An 18,005-nucleotide genomic window follows, 5' to 3' on the forward strand; every position below is an offset into this window, starting at 1 on the left:
TAAGTTAAACGGCATGCAGCAGTAGGTGCATGTTGATGAACTCCATCCCATGCCTGAGGGATGGTCACGCTCAGTGGGCTGCTTTATTACACCTGCTTTAGACCTGATAAAAAGCTGAGTGTCGCTGCTGGAAGCCACTTCAAATAGCTCATGGGCCTTCTGCAGACCTCTAACGGTCACTGTTTGTTTCACTTTGTTGGTTCCAGAGGACGATGGAAAGGTCCTCTGAGGTTAAATTCAGTGGAACCAGTGCAGCTTAAAGTGTCACAGTGAATAGAATAAGTGACTGGGCATTTAAGGATATTGAAAATAGGTGTATTAGTGCCTCATATAATCTCTAAAGTGACTTTAAAGCTTCTGAAGTTTTATCACCTCAAAGGAAAATGACCCAATTAGACAAATAGAACAAGAACAAGACCAAATCGCTTGCATTTTTTTGTAGTTAAGCAGTTAATTCAGTGCTTATTGGTTCAGTAATATGCTCGTTCTACTGTGCAAACACATTCCTTTAGTGTATTATACTAAATCTCCTATGCAATTAAAAATAGGTTGCTTCTTTTTTGGTGCTGTAAACAAGTCTCTTGTGAACATTATTGTGCCGGAGCTTTTTTTAGGGGATGGATCAGTTTTGTAGCCATTCAAATGATGAAACCGGTGTACATTTGTTAACATCAAATTATTTCTCAGAAATGAGCAACTGGCAAATCCTTTTATCTATTTCGAGACAATGCAAGAGTGCGCAAGTAGTCACTGATCATCTGTTTGTAATACAAAATATTAAAAATGCACTTATTATGCACCTTTTGGTCAAGTCCAAGGTATTATGTTTTAAAAAAAAAAAAAAGGGTTAGTGTTTTTAATTTTTGAAGCCAGTGTAATATCAAGCTTGCCCTTCAGGCTAATGCATGGATTTATAGTTTTCCCTAAGGCAAGCACCAGTTTTGAGGATAAAAACAGTTGTCATGATTTACTGAAGACGGGCAATAAAATCTTGCACCATAAAGTCATAAAACAGATCATTTCATGTCCAAAAGCCCCATTTACTTCCATTTAGTTTTATATGTTTGGGTTAGAACTGTAAATACATTTGGTCCATTGTTCTTTGACATCCGGTGTAAATTGTAGACTTTTACAAACACTCCATGAGTATGAGTGTAACACTATTTAAAGTGTAAAAGAACTAAATGGAAGAAAATCAGAAGACTAAAATTCGGTTACTGGAGCCGTTGTCAGTAATCAATAGAACGACACAAAACAACTGTTTTTTTCAATACCATGTATTAAACAAAATTAAAGTAAACAACACAAAACAACCATACATCAAATCCAAAATAAATATATACACAGTACTGCAACAATCCTTCATTTGTTTGTGCCCTATTGGTCTTAAATTCCCCGCTGGTCAGTCCAAAGTCTGACCAACACACATTCAAAAATCCATGGTTGGGTTATCCAGATATTCAAGTTGAAAATGTCCCAGCGCAAGTTGTTTCGGATGAAGAGGTGAATGATAGAGTATGTGCCTGAATGATGAGATGGAGGGGGGAAATGATACAGACCAGACCAGTAGGGAGTGATTCTTAAAGTTCTCCTGGCTCCAGCCAGTTTTCAGAAGCTCGCCATCTTATTCCCTACAAAAGGGATCACCTGGCCTGTATTAACATAAACAGGACCAATAAATTTCCAGCCGGCTAGTTAACTTCAATTTCACACAGAACTAAATGCAATATCTAATCTGTCAGACCAAATAAAACATTTATCTCATTATCTTAAAGTTAGATTACAACAATTAATGATCACAATTAACATTTGCTGCCACCCACATACTAAACAACAAACATTGTGCTCTCTACTCACCAATTCCAATAATAGATGAGAGTATGGCAGCTCCAAGGCTCCAAACTCACTGGATTTCTTGGATCTACATGATTTTTATATTATAAGGTTAAACAGTGCATTACAACAGAGATAAACTGATTGTTTGAGAACACTAACCTGTAGCTCCTTTGTCTCCAGCTCTCCCCCTCACATCTGACTAGGGAAAGCTGGAGCAAGCTTAAATAATTGCCTCAGGTGTGTCAATTGGCTGCATGCCCTTTGTGACTGACTGTCACTCTAACCAATGGGGCAGTAAGGCGGGACTAAGGGCAGTTTTTTCCACCCTGGACTACATGAGTCAGATGGTTCTTGTTACCAGAGGAGTTCAATAAAAAGACCTTTGTTCCACAGACAGATGTTACGCCATTAACAAGAGAGAAAAAGAAAACGTCAATCAAACTTGGTGTGCGCACTGGGTTCAGAGGAGAAAACTAATTACAGAGAGAGTTAATGAAACAACCTCACAGGTGTGTTCCTGATTATAGTATGCCAGGATTAATAACATCCTACAACCATTTTATGTTAGGTTTTTATATGATATATAATCAATTTGTAAGCTAGAAAGCAAACCACCTTAATGTCAGAATTATACTTGGAAATAAACACACCTGCAATAAAATTGATGCAATAACAGAAAATGTCATTTTTCACAGTTTGTGCTGAGAGTAATATTTCTAATAAATGTACTAGTAATGTACTCATAATATTTATTTATGGTTAGTGCACATCAAATTATTTCTATGTTTATTAAAAAAAGTGAATATTTTTCAAAAACCTATTTGTATCTGATAATACTGGCTGTTAATGTCACCATAATCCAAGTATTTGTTGCAGTAACCCTGTTCCCTGTGACTGACTGCTTAATTTATTCATCAGGGTCCTGAAGCAATGCTAAGAAGTCTCTACAAAGGAAGAGAAGGAAAAGCAACCACTGAAAAGAAGTGATGGACATTAATGGTTGTTTGGTTTTTGGTTTTATGAGGACTTACCACTGGGCCCAAAGCTGCTGCCCAGTTTAATTGAAAGCACTTTAATATTGTTGTATAAATGACCCAAAATTGGATCAACAAATGAAAAACTGTATTTGAGCATAATAATTTTGAAAGCCTATTACGTTATATTATATATTATTACTATGCTGCAGATCTATTTGATGCTGTATTTGTGTTTCTTTTATAATTATCAACAGCAGCTAGTTATTAATGTGAAGGTGTGTTTGCTGAAATGGCTGACAAATATCTGACTTCATGATCTAAAGTCTTGATTCTTTGACTTGACTCATCGGGCTGAAACAGATGGAAACTAAGGTAAAATTAAAGGAGAACACATGCCCTCAAGAACTCTTTTCCTGCTGCGTTCCTTCAGCCTGTGATGTTCATTGCTTTTCTTTGTGGATGAAAGCTATTACCCACCTTGTTGCTGAACTGAGTCACCCCACCTCCCTCTTTATTTTTACTCTTAGAGATTTCATTCACAGGGTTAGGTCATGAAGTCTGACGTGATTGTGTATAGATTGTAAAGAGAAAACAGCCATACGAGTGAAAGTTTTCAGGAGCTGAAACCTTGCATTCAGGGCCCATTAAAGGCAACTTAGGGTTGTATTGTATTACAATCAATTCAAGGCACACTGTAGTTGAAAACTGCTGCTTCTGTCTTTATTACAATTGATTTCTGAGACTCACACAACAGACCTTGTTAAAAATCTAAAAACTGACGAGTCTGTAAAATGTTCTGGGGCTTTACAGCTAAAAGTCACAGAGGAGAGCAGGGGGACTTCATATTTCTTTGGTCAGTAATTAAACTTAAATTTTTACTATGTGTATTCTTAGAAATTGAAAAAAAGCTATTAACTGAAAGTAACACTAAAGTGGGTAGTTTGTACTTGTGCCTCACATTAACAAATCATTAAATGTCTTTGATTTGAACAATAAATCTATTTTACATTTTGTTTTAAAGCCATGTTTTATTATTTAGATAGAGGTAAAAAGTGAGCTGAATTGCTTTTAAAAATTATCTATTAAATTATTTTTTTTACCCCATAAAGCAGCAAGGTGCTTTTTGTATTTCAGAGTTGGCCTTCCATTTTGTTATATATATATATATATATATATATATATATATATTATACTACTCCTGAATATGTTTTAAACAGACCTTTGCAGCTATAACATATTCAACCTTCTGGGAAGGCTTTCCACAAGGTATTGGAGTGTTTATGGGAATTTTTGACCATTCTTCTCGAAGGTCATCTGTGAGGTCAGACACTGATGTTGGACAGAAGGCCTCGTTCACAGTTTCTGCTCTAATTCATCCCAAAGGTCTTCTGTCAGGTTGAGGTCAGGACCAGGCCAGTCAAGTGTTTCCACACCAAACTTACTCATCTATGTCTTAATGGACCTTGCTTTGTGCCCTGGTGCTCCGTCATGTTGGAACAACCCCACACCATAATCTCTCCTCCACCAAACATTACACTTAGCACAATGCAATCAGACAAGTACCAGAAGTGATTCGTCCCTCCAGAGAACATGTCTTCACTACTCTAGAGTCCAGTGGCGACGTGCTTTACATCACTGCATCTGACACTTGGTGATGCAAGGCTCGGATGCAGCTGCTCAGCCATGGAAACCCATTCCATGAAGCTCTCTACCTGCTGTTCTTTAGCTAATCTGAAGGCCACATGAAGTTTGGAGGTCTGTAGCTGTTGACTCTGCAGAACGTTGGTGACCTCTGTGATTTATGAGCCTCAGAATCCTCTGAGCCCGCTCTGGGATTTTACATTGCTGTCATTCCCAGTCACTTCCACTTTCTTATAATACCACTAACAGCAGACTGGGGAATATTTAGTAGCAAGGAAATTTTACAACTGGACTTTCTGCACAGGTGGCATCCTATCACAGTACCAAGCTGGAATTCACTGAGCTCCTGAGAGCAACCCATTCTTTCACAAATGTCTGTAGAAGCAGCCTGCATGCATGGGTGCTTGATTTTATACATGTGTGGTCACAGAAGTGAATGAAACACCTGAATTCAATGATTTGGATGGATGAGTGAATACTTTTTTGCAATATAGTGTATTTAAATAACTGCCAGGATAAAAAATGATTTGTTTTCTAAAAGATCAGCCCTGTTTGAAACATGGATTTGGCGTCAAATATTTACCACCTCCTGAAAGCTTGTGTTATTTGCATCTCTGAAGAAAAAAGTGAGGAAGTTCAGCGACCCGCTGCACTGCTGCCTTCACAAAGTCTTTTTAACTCTCTGTTCCAGTGATGAGTGTCAGATGTTGCATCTACAAATAAACTGTCATAAAAGTACACAAAATGCAGTTGTCACATGTTCTGGAAAAAACAAAACATCTTTCTGAATATAGAACCTTTCAACAGTTATTCACAACCATCCAGACATTAAGAAGCAGAACTGAAAGTAATTACTTCATGGAAGAATTACATCTATGTTCTGCTGCATTCTGATGCAAAACAAATACAAATGTCTCCCACCTGCTGAACCTGATCGGCTTGTTTGTGCCAGCATATAATTAGAGCTATTTACTTTGTGAATATGAGGCAGAAATAGAGGAACCAAGGGGATCAGATTTTGGAGCTAAACTGGAGCAAATAGCACTCAATAGAGAAGCTAGGTCTTAGTCTTTAAAAAATATCTGGACCAGCCCTTAGGAATTAAAATGTGATCACTGCCCAAAGGAGGGTTTTTGTTTTGTTTTTTCTGGTTTGAAATAGACCGATTTGGGAAAAAAAAGAAAAAGTAAGGCAGTAATGGTTAAACTAATTCAATAGGTCTATTGTTCTGAGCAGTAGTTCAGTGGGTTTCATGGATGTCGAATTAAATGAATCGCAAAACTTAAGTGCAGAGTCAGCATTGAGAATGTGAGTGCATCCTTCAGTGCAAGCAATTTAAAAGCTTTATGGCTAGTGAAAGGTATATTCATAGTTTAGGGGTTAAAGCCGGTGAGGACATCAAGTCTGAAGTGAAATGTGTTAAGTATGAAGATTTAGGAGTGAAAGTGACAGAATTTATTAATGTTAAAGTTGTCAAAAATAAAGGTGGTTTTACAGCATTTTTTGAGAATTTTATTGCTTTTCACATATTTTCTGGCATAGTTTAATGCTGGGAAGTTCTGTACTTGATGAGGGGCTGAATCTTAAATATTCCTGCTGAAATGTTTGATCAAAGATAAGACCAACAACCAAAGAGAGGCTAAGGCTTCTTCCTATAAGAAGATACTTAACCATAGTTCGGTAATCTGATATGAGCATATTCCTACTATATATTCAGGAAGTGCAGACCAGAAACTGTTCAAGACCGGCATCAAATAAAAGTCAAATTGCCTTGCTGAACATGAATTAGTCTCCTTATATGTGGTATTTGAAAATGTCTTTTTGGTTATTAGTTATTATAAATCTAAAAAAAAAGTTATATAATTGATATCAGGTGACATGTATTACTCTGAAAAGAATTTAATTTATCTTTAAGCTAAGTGTGTTGTTATATATCATAGTTTGGACGATGCTCAGTTCTGTATTTTTAAGCATTTGAAGCCATGAGGAGTCATGCTTGTTGACTCCACTCAGTCTCCTCTGAGCCCTTCCTGTCTCATAAAAGCATCCGGCAAATGGCCATGAAAAAGCTAGTTATTTGGACTTTACCCTGCTTCAGCTTCATCAGAACATAAACCTTCAGAGTGTTGCTCATCCTGCCAGCATCGTTTGTGTTCCCACCTTTCTATGCTGTTTGCTATTAGGTCAGTCCAGCACGAGGTTTTTCCTCTGCTGCTCAGTGGTTCATGGCATTGGCTGCTGTAGAGGTGATTTCCTGTCTGCCTGTGTGCTTTAGGATGAGTCAAGGTGAGGTAATGAAGTTGTAAAAAGAGGAAGGGCTGCGGTCAGTATGGGTCTCTATCAGACCTCAGCCATGAACCCAAAGGGTGGCAGAGCAATCAAAATGAATCATGAACACTGTTACGTTAGCAACAGCAAATACTGTGGCTGTGTGTCTCATACTGATGGCTTCTAAAACATTCAAATATCTTTTCTTGTAAATCTGTAACACTAGGGTTTAATCCCATTTCCCAATCTTTCTCACTTATCTGCAGTTCAAACAAATAAGCAACTGGATTCGCTGACTGAAAAAAATCTATTTTTGCTAAGAATGTGTAACTATTGCTGGTAAGATGTTCCTGTCATTGGAACAAAAGTAGTGAATGGGGACAAATGTAGTCAGCTGAGACTGTAGTTAAAAGTTTGAAACCATTCATGCTTTTCCCTTAACTCCTAAAAAAAACCCTATTCCATTGTTGATTTGATTTGTAATAGTCACAGATTTATGAAAAATTATCTTCATATCTAACCCTTAAACAACGTTTTACGAGGTGGCATTTCACAATACACTGAGTGAGATTGTATTGTACAATCTTTGAGTTGAGATGACAGTAATTGGATTTGAATCTGGATCTGTTTAGACTTGCATTTGGATTTATGATTTGGACTTATTTCTTTGTATTGTGGCCTGAGATGATTTTTGTTGTTAATTGGCAATATACAAATAAACTAAACTGAATTGAATTATTATATTGACCAACCTCCTTTTTTATCCCTATCCCCGCTCTGTCTGTCTCAGCCGTTTTGTCTTTGGACAAGACACTTCACTCGTCTTGCCTACTGATGGTGGTCAGAGGTTTTGGTGGCACCGACTGAATGGCAGCCTCACTTCTGTCAGTCTGCCCCAGAGCCGCTGTGGCTCCAGTGTAGATCACCCCCATCAGTGTGTGGATGAATGGATGAATGGGTGACTGACTGATTGTAGTGTAAATTGCTTTGGAGTCCTCGAACTTGATAAAGCAATACACAAGTGCAGGCCATTTACCATTTTACCATTTTCTGGTTCATGGCTTTCTAGCATCCATAAGAATGCAGATACTTAAATGCAACTTAAGTGCTTTAATACAATAAACCTAGGTATGAGTTTGAATACTTGGAGATGAAAAGGTTTTTGTTGCGTGTGTCTGTGTGTGCAAGTGTGCGTGTGTGTTACAACTGGGAAACATTACTTTTGTGACAGTTTCACTTCTTGCGAAATGTAGGCAAGTCCCAATGTGTGATTGTTAATTTTAGATTTTAAACATTGCTGCCACTGTGCTACTTCTGAGTCTATAACATATTATTATTTGCACTTTTAACCAGTGAGCAGAGTGAAGTATCATCATGTTGCACAGTTGTCATTAATGTTAGCATGATGCTCAAAGCACTGGGTCTACTGAAGACTCAAAGACCTATCTTATTGTAAATAATAATTTTCTGAATACCTAAGACCCATATGTGTTTTAACTTTTACAAATACTATATGTGCTAATGGTGAATGGACTGTACTTACATAGCACCTTCCTAGCCAATCAGGCCACTCAAAGCACTCTACAACACAATCTGTGCCCTCATTTCCCTGTCCACACACACATCCATACAGCACTCCATTACATCTCTACAAAGATAATCCGAATACATCATTCTATAGAGTCTAATCAGTGCTTTAGATCACATTCGTACACCGATGGGACACACATCAGAGGCAATTAGGGGTTTAGCGTCCTGCCCAGGGACACTTCGACATGTGGCATACTGGTGGAAACGTACCTCGAGCTGTCTCATTGGAGAACGACTGCTCTAACCACTGATCTCCAGCCGCCCTAATAGCTACAATACCATGGCTGTGGGCTTTAAATTGCCCACTTATTAACTAGCAAAGTAATAGCGAGTCAGTTGTATTATTTTTCAAATTGTTAACTGTGTTATATTTCATCCCCTACATACTGCAGGAGGGGAAAAATGTCACATGGTACTGTAAAAGTAGTGCACAGAAGCTGTTAGCTAATAATGATAAACTAATAATAATAAACCATCGTGCATTGTGGCCTGGAGCCAGTAGTGACGGAGCTGACGAAGCTTGGTAACATCAAGGCCTATTGTTGTAAATGTAAAATTTGCTGAAAATGCCCAGAGGTCTCAGCTGTGAAGTGGCTCGTCTCTTCCTCTCACTAAAGATGATTTAAGAAGCTATTAATAAAATTTGGACTGGAACTACATATAAAGTGGCGCAAACAATGAGCATGTTAAAAATATATTGTAAACTATAAGATAAAAAGCAAGCCGCTTTGATACAGTAGTATTGTGACTCAGTTCTGAAGTACTAGTGCACAGGCTACAGAGTTAGGGGGAAGTGTGACTAAACACAGGTTTTTGTTGTTAAAAATATTAATATATATAGTGTACTGAAAAAGATATTGTATGCATAATTATTGCCCACTGCCAAAAGGTAAAGATGGATGATTATGTTTTTGCTTGTGTCTGTGAGTTGATGTGTCTGCTGGTTAGCAAAATATCTCAAGAACCACTAGATGAGATTTAATAAAACTTACATAAAATAATCAATGGATGTGCACCTAGAACTGATTAAAATTTGGGGTTAACCTGATTCAAGATGGCTTCCACAGCTAACTGACCTTAAAAAACAATAATGACTCAAATTCAGCCATTCAAATGGTGTGGTAGTAGATGAGCCTGATTCCCAACACACAGCACTCAGACTAACATATTGTACAAGAACTTTGTTTACAATCTTACTAATAACTGCTTGGAGTCAACTCTGTCTGTTCCAACCCATCTCATGAACCACCATAAGTATTTTATTGAAACTTTCAGGAAATAATCAATGGATGTACAGGAGTTGGACAATGAAACTGAAACACCTGGAACATCCCTTTCAGACAGCTTCCTCTTGCGTCCACAGTTAATACTGTTGGATGTGGTTTGTCCTTTTTGGTGGTATGCTGACATTACCCTGGATACTGTGGCTCTTGATACATCACAAAGACTTGCTGTCTTGGTCACAGATGCGCCAGCAAGACGTGCACCAGCAATTTGTCCTTTTTTGAACCCTGGTATGTCACCCATAATGTTGTGTGCATTGCAATATTTTAAGCAAAACGGAGCTCTTACCCTGCTAATTGAACCTTCACACTCTGCTCTTACTGGTGCAATGTGCAATTAATGAAGATTGGCCACCAGGCTGGTCCAATTTAGCCATGAAACCTCCCACACTAAAATGACAGGTGTTTCAGTTTCATTGTCTAACCCCTGTAGATCTACAAGTGAATACTTTTTGAAGTTAACCCAATTTAAGTTGTCCGTCACAGCTAATCAACCTTAGCCAACACAAAAATGGCTTGAACTTTGTCAATTTTACGGAAGCTGAGCTAAAATTTAATGCAGTAGAAGCTGAGAGTCATCCCCAACATGTACTCCAAGTGTGATATCTTGTGCTATCCCATGAGATATTAAGGTTATATTCAAGGTTTGCCCGAAAGAGGTTTTACTCTGTTATTTCTCAGCACAAAATGATCTTGGTTTAAGACTGACAAAAATGGTGGTGGGCAATAGGAATTCTTTAAAGAATGCTAGGCCTTTAATTGTTTATTTAAAATGTTTGTTTGTTTGTTTTTTTTGCTGTTGGAAAAAACTTTTCAGTAATATTGATTTTTGTTTGGTTTTCAATGTCAGTATCCCTCTGACACTGCTATGTTTGCCTTTTGGATGTCTTATATATACATATATATATATATATATATATATATATATATATATATATATATATATATATATATATATATATATATATATATATATAACATATGAACACTTATCAAATATTCTGACAAAAAGATGGAATAGAACATGTATCAGCTTGTGAACGGTCTCCTTCAAATGCAGGTACATTTCAGCCCCTCGTGTGGTAATGGAAAACTGGCATCATGCATATCTCATTGAAATCCTGCTTCAAACGTGATTGCTCTGCATCATTTATGCTCCAGCATCAGCCACCTAAACATTTTAGATTGTCAAGATATCAGAATGCAGCTCCCCTGTCAGAATACATTTCAAGCCTGAGAAAATTTTCATTTCAAGCAGACGGCAGAAACGCAATTAGATAAACACCCCTGGCTAATCACATTACTAAAACATACCCACGTCAGGGCAATGTTAATACCAGTGACAAATTGAGATGATCAGCAAACAGACGAGACATTTGTTTGTGAAGACTTGGAATGAATGTGACAGGGGAACGAGTAGGTTGAGTGTTGCAGATAATGTTAGGGAATTGCCAAGATGGTAATTATAAGACGTTTAAATTGGGATCAGGTCGAGATTTTGATAATAAAGGAAGACACCGGAGTGATGTTTTGCACAAGGAAGCAAAATGGAAACCGTGAACCCTCTTAAAAATACATTTGAATTGAGCTGATAATATTACATCAGCCAGAATCATGCTGTTTCAGTGTAACAGCATGAAAGTTACTGCCTCTTAGCAAACACTAATTAGATTGGACTGAGTCAACAAGCAAACTTTTTGACCTAATGACAACCTTTAACTTTTTTTAAGAAGTTTACAATGAAGGAAAGAAGCAAATAATGTTGCGATAAATGGATCAGACGTTGGCTTAGATGGTTGTGTAAGTGTTATTTTTTTTGTTTGTTTGTTTGTTTGTTTGTTTTACTTGTCTTGGTCTTGTTCACGAGTGAGAGAAAAATGAAGCTGGAGATCAACAGGCAGATCAGTGCAGTTTCTGCAGTATTGCGTACTCTGTGAACTCTGTCCTGGTGAACAGGGAGCTGAGCTGGAAGGCAAAACTCTCTGTTTGCCGGTTGGTCTATGTTCCTACCTTCACCTATGGTCATGAACTTTGGGTAATGACCAAAAGAATGAGATCGCAGATACAGGTGGTCCAAATGAGGTTTTTTTTCCGCAGGGTAGCTGGGCTCTCCCTTAAAGACAGTGTGAGAAGTTCGGTTATCCGGGAGGGACTCGGAGAAGAGCCGCTGCTCCTCCACATTAAGAGGAGCCAGTTGAGGTGGTTTGTGCATCTGGTGAGGACACCTAGAGAGGAGTTCTGGACATGTCCAACTGGGAGGAGACCCCAGGGAAGACCCCAGAACACGCTGGAGAGACTATGTCTGTGTAACAAGCAACAGATAATGGATGGATGGATGGATGGATGGATGGATGGATGGAATCTTTTAAGGCTTCACTGTAATTTCGGAGCAGCACAGATAATGTGTCCTGCTGAAGTTTTCACTGCATCCCACGGCTCACTCTGCTGCTCTTACAGTCCATGCGGTGGGCTCCAGCAGAGACGGTTGCCAAACAAGATGGCCGTAGGTTAAAAAGAAGACACACTTCAGGGACATGGGAGTAAATGATGAGCATATATATCCTTAGGGCATAGAGTGACGTAATGTGAGCATGAATTATTGATTGGACTCTGCTCTGTAGCAAGTTTATGTGAAGCGAAATGTTATGTGTTTAATAATATAAACAGCATAGTTGGAATAATGTCACATTTTGGAAAAAGTCAGATAAGGGAAGACTGTTGTTCATGTACGAGTGGCCATTGTTTGTCACTTTAACATTTAGATTTTTTTTTACTTCATACCATCATTGTGTCTCAAAAAAATATATATATTTTTGATTTATGCAAAAACATGACAATGATAAAGTGAGAAAAACAAGAGGATATAAGGTTTATGCCTCGCAGCACTTATAGTTATGTATGTTTGTTGTCAACAAGATTATAATTGGAGGGTGAGATAAATATTAATTATTATTATAATAATTATTTAAAAACTGGTCCAAATCTGCCTTTCTTTGATCTTAAGTTGTACTCCAGTAGATTAAATCATAAATAAGAGCATGGCTTCCAAAATGGGTGCAAAGCAAGCCAAGGCAGTTACAATGTGTGTGGAGGTGGGCAACAAAATAATGTGCATGGCCTAGAATTTACTTTTACAAGTCGTACACACACAAAAAGTCCATGAAACATGCTGCATGGCTCGCTGGTCACAATCACTCAGAGCTCAGTGAGGCTGCAATTAAAGATTTGCATATTTTATTGCAATGTTTAGTCAAGTTCAAGTCACCAGCTTGCGTCTAACAGTGGCAGCCCAGTGAAATACTACTTTTAGGTGTGAGTATGAATGGTTGTTTGTCTCTATGTGGCCCTGTGATGAACTGGCAACCTGTCTATTGTTTACCCTGCCTGTAGCCCTGCAACACTGCACAGGATCAAGTGGCTATTGAAAATAAATGGATGGTCTCTGTTTCTCTGCCATTTATGTTGTCCAGCAGTTGTTAAATTACAGTAAAGATATCAGGAAAAAAAAGCTTTTTTTTAACTTATTTTGGAGGGCCTGTTGAGCTTTTCAGATAAGGATAGGAGGGATCGTCTCTTCTTTTTTTTAAATCTTTAGATCAATACTTCTGCTTGGCTCTCTTAAGAAAAAACAAACTGGTGTTTGCTTTTTGTTGTAATGTCAAGTGCCTGTGACAGTCAAAACTCAGTCAGGCTAAACAAAATAAGCCAGAGTCAGTATTTTTCTTACCTTTAAAATTGCTGCCTTTTTACATACATTTTCATATCTTCCTAATAGTCTAAGTATTTTATTTTTTTCCACTCTTTTCTTAAATGAAAAACAGCAGGCATGAAAGCTCAGGGCTTTGACTCCAGTCGTCCGCTGCTCAGATCGCACAAAAGCCTCTTTTCATAACCAACAGCGAATGCATTGTGTGCGACTCTGTTTTTGGCTGCTGGTGATCTGAAAGCTCTCCCTTGTTGCTGCTGCCATCCTTATTGAATTTCAAAATAAAAATATACCGCCACCCCAGTATCCGCCAACAGACTCAGAGACTGTGTCCCCTGAGGAGGGAGAGTTTTTTTTTTTTTTTTTTTATCATGACTCAGTCCCTGCTTGATTGTGAGGGGAGACAATGTCAAAGTCTAAAAAAGAAAAAAAAAAAAAAACGCAGCTAAAAGGTGATAAAACGTCAAAGGATTGAAATAGATCTTCTTTGATGCAAGACAGCTGACAAACTAAAGACACATAAGGACAGCTTTGGAAAGATTCACCTGTTGACGTCAACAGCTGCATGTGAAGGATATTCAGAATCAAAATGGTTACATAGATCACATATTGTATATTTTTGGAGCGTCAACATAAACTGAATTGTTGGTTTTGGTCAATAGTCTTCTGTTTCAGACATTATGAGACTCAGGCTTTTCTTAAAGGGATTGTATGGCCATTGTAAAGTAATGTTCTGTCGAATAGTTATCAATAGTTAGTACAGTCTGCTGGGAGTTGAACTGACCACCCATCGGTACCACGAATCACTTCAGTTTGGCAGAGTCACTTGTGTTTCCAGAGAGAGAGGGGTAGCAACACACCTACACATGTCCAGATGAGAAAACAGCAACAAACTAAACAAACCATTTCATGAAAAAGTGTAGAAGTTTAGCATTAGCTAATAAAGACTTCTTTCACACATTTACAACACTGATCAATCAATATAAAAGGGGCCCCAGTTTGGCTAACCAGTAGCCTAGCCTAGAGGAAGACTCCTGCCCTTTTTCTTCATACTCTGTGCTCTATGACTGATGTGACGGCTGATAAAGGTGCTGACTATTGATAACCATTTGACAGAACATTAATTCAAAATGGCCATTCTATCCCTCTAATGTCTAACATCTTGGTGTACCTGGTTCAGCCGTGATTAAATCCGTTCAGGTATCCTCCCTCAAAGGCACGGTTCTGCTGGGTAACTTCTTTCCTCCAGTTAGAAGCATCGATTGTGTACTCACATTTGCCAAGTTTGCCAAGTGTTAATCAGGAACTGATTAGAAGCAGACGATGGAAAAGAGCTAGGATTGCAATTGATTTGCCCCGACTAAGGACTGAGATTAGTCACTAAAAGGAGAATGCCAAGTGCTTTAATAATTAACGTATGTTATTGCTGCTCCCCAGGACCGAATTAAAAGTCAGAGACAGAGGCCTTAAAGCCGTGACACTTGTTTGCTCCATTCATTACCTGCACAGATTAGAGGGTTACTCGTGGAGGGTTAAGCTTTAGGAAAGAGTTGTCTAACTTTGCTGATATTGAGCGATTTGTTCCGAGGCAAAGCAATAACATATGTGGATTCTTCAGCAGAACGTGCAACAGCCTGCAAACTCCTGATCCAAATGCTGTGCAACACGTCCAAAAGTTTCAGCTTTGGTTCCAAGCAGCAGAAGGCAAATCAGATAAGATTCTTTCTTTGGTCTTCAGAGAACGCCCTTGAACATTGTCGGGTTTGGTCCAAATTGGGTGAACGTCCAAGGAGTTTAATCTGGGCTCCCTCAGCAGAAATTTAAATTGGGGTATGGAAAAAATTGGGTAGGAAAAAAAATTCTTGTCAAGAAGCATTGACGTCTGTAGTATTAGACGAATAAAGAGGTCGAAGGTGTTTTCAGAAAAAAAAAGTGGACCAATCACACATATGAAGCAAAGAAAGCATTTTAAATTCAGAGTTCTGCCTTTTTGGGGGATGATTCTGATGTATAAACCTGCAAGCCTCACAGATGGGAAAAAACTACGAATCAGTCAGGCTAAAATCTCTTTTTCTTAAGTACCATTATTCTCCGAGATGAAGTGCTGCATGTTTTATGCAGTTTGGCTTCTAAGACTGAAATAATGTGGCCACAGGGACTCCGTCTGGACCATTACCATCGATCTTTCCTTCTTTTTTTTTTAGTCCATTTATCTGCTTCTCTGCCATTCTGATTCTGTCTTTCCTCTACATCTATGACACAGGTAATGGATATTCACTGTTTGGAGGGAGCAACAAAACTGAGGCATTTCTCTTCTCATTACTTCTCCTTTTAAGTTGCTGCCGCGTGTTTCCTGCAGTCTTATCACAATTTATTTTAGCCTCTCACAAATGAAAACCTTTTTTATGTTGCTATACTGCTTGCATCATCTAGAGCAGTTATATGACTACATCTTCCCCTCAAATGATTTGTTTTTACATTTTCTGCCCTTCATTCCTTCTCATTCTGCTGTTTATTTTTTATTTTCTGCACAGCCAGTGTCCCTATTTCTGTCTCTCTTTCTCATCTCGTCTGTCCTCTGTTCTCCTCCCCACATACATCTCTTAACTCTCCTTGTATCCCCGCTAAATATATTATTGATGAGCCGTCTTTGACTAGCCTTGTACAGTGAGAAGACGACCAAAGTCCTTAGGACAACATCAATACAACGCTAAGAGTACATCCAGTTCTTGTGAGAGGCCTGTTCCCAACACTTTTACACAAGTCACTCTTAACTAATGACCTACTTAGATTTTAATAAAAAAAGAGAGTTTTTCTTTTCCCTTTTTAAATTTGCACAGCTTCAGAAGACTTGTGGCTTTTTCCTGGCCACTCAGACGGGACCTAAGGTCCTCGTTCTGAACCAGAGTCTTACATCAGTTTGGAGGTAGCTGCCATGTTGCTCGCTGGCTGGAGTTGAGATGTCACACTTCATATTATGACGCCACTTTGATCTGATTTATAGATTAGCTCTTCATCATTGCAAGAAGTCGCCCTGCGTGTCATTTGTCTTTTCATTCAGAATTCTCTTTCATCTCAGACTCTTTGAGGCATCAATGGGGTTTGTTTAGAACGCATCGTCTGCAAGATTAAATAGTAAAATGAAGAATGCTCAATACGGAGCTCACTATCCGGCTCAGGGTGGCTGTGTGCAAAAATATAGCTCCGCTAATCAAAGATTAAATGGTGTAAAATCTTAGAGGAATGTGAAAGGATGAGTCACATTAACAAACTAAGAACTTTTTCTTTGCTCTACACCACTAAGCAGCAATTTAATCTTTTTAACTCAATGGTTTTGTTTATGTTTATTAGAATTGTTGGTAAGGCTTGTTTAACAAAAAAATAAACCCCAAATTAAATTTAATTCCTAATTTTTAAGCAATAATGTCTCACAATGTGTATCTCTCATAACATTTTTTGTGAATGACTCTCAGCTACCACCACACCAAGTTTTAGCTCAGTATCTGTAAAACTAACTGAGGTATAGCCATTTCCATGTCTTTTAAGGGTCAGTTGGCTGTGGTGGCCATCTTGAATTCGATTGACCCCAAAACATAATGAGTTGTACACGTACAAATAATAATTATTTTTAGAACGTTTCATTAAAGTTTGCCCTGCGGTTCATGAAAAATTTGGCTAACAAAAAGAGTTGATTTCAGCAGGTAATGGCAAACTTCAAGTAAAGATCTGAGTTAGAGCCATTTTTGTGTTTCCTAAGGATGATTAGCCATTTTGAATTGAATTGACTCCAAACTTCAGCTGCAGATGTACAACCAATGATTATTTTTCCCAAGTTTCATTGAAACTGCCCACTGATTCAGCAGATATTTTGCTAACAGACAACACTGTTGCATTTCAGAGGTGTGCAAAAAAAAAAAGGTTCAGCACTAAACCAAGGAAGAACTATAAATATAAATTCTGTACTTGGAAATTTGGAGCAGACAAAAAAAAATAAAGCACCAAAAAGAGAGAAAAAAATGGATTTTCACTCAGTTGCTCATTTTTCATGCTGCCCTTCAAATTTAAGAGAACAGAAACAAATTCCATTGACAAACTAAATTAAACTGGCACTATTTACATTTCAGTTTTCCACCTTTTTTAGATCAAACAGGAAATAAATAAGTCCGCTTTCAACAGCAACTCACTTAGACTGAAAAGACAAATTAAACGTAGTAGGACACGTTCCAGCCGGAATGTTCTTCCAACAATATTTTAGAAAAAATAAAATAATTTTTCTTTATTTGTCCAAGTTTAACAAGGCAGACTCCTAAAAAAAGGCAAACACTGATACCCTGATCAGTAGTGCTGTTGCTATGGTAACCAGTACACATTATGATTAGGAACAAAAAGGTTTAATATGGCACATTTTTGTTTGCCAAAAGTTGCATCTGAAGCTGAAGGGTTTATTTTTGTGTCAAACAGAGCTCATATGTTTCTTTTTACTTTCAAAAATACAATTATATCAGAATGTGGATCATATTTGTATTCTAGGGTGTGATGCAGAGTTCCTGCACTCTGACAAAACTGTGCCCCAGTTTTATGGAGCAAAGTTGGTTGTTTAAATGATTATAGTACATTGTTACCTTTAAATTAGTTTTCCTATCTCCTCCTAAAAGCCGAAAGTTAGACAATTATGTGTTTGCTTGTGTCTGAACGTATGTGTTC

General features: G+C 38.0%; 1 protein-coding gene and 1 long non-coding RNA gene across 5 annotated transcripts in view; one reads left to right on the forward strand and one right to left on the reverse strand.

The window, feature by feature from the left end:
* Positions 1 to 18,005, forward strand: part of tspan4a (tetraspanin 4a) — a 189,632-nt gene that overhangs the window by 143,069 nt on the left and 28,558 nt on the right. The gene's annotated exons all lie outside the window — the stretch shown is intronic.
* Positions 1,279 to 2,123, reverse strand: LOC108234743. The gene is made up of 3 exons (XR_001808542.3): positions 1,996 to 2,123; positions 1,858 to 1,921; positions 1,279 to 1,652 (listed from the first exon to the last, which is right to left on the reverse strand). It is a non-coding gene; the product is annotated as an uncharacterized LOC108234743 (long non-coding RNA).

This window comes from Kryptolebias marmoratus, linkage group LG15, assembly GCF_001649575.2.
Source record: "Kryptolebias marmoratus isolate JLee-2015 linkage group LG15, ASM164957v2, whole genome shotgun sequence".
In the NCBI taxonomy this organism is placed as follows: Eukaryota; Metazoa; Chordata; class Actinopteri; order Cyprinodontiformes; family Rivulidae; genus Kryptolebias; species Kryptolebias marmoratus.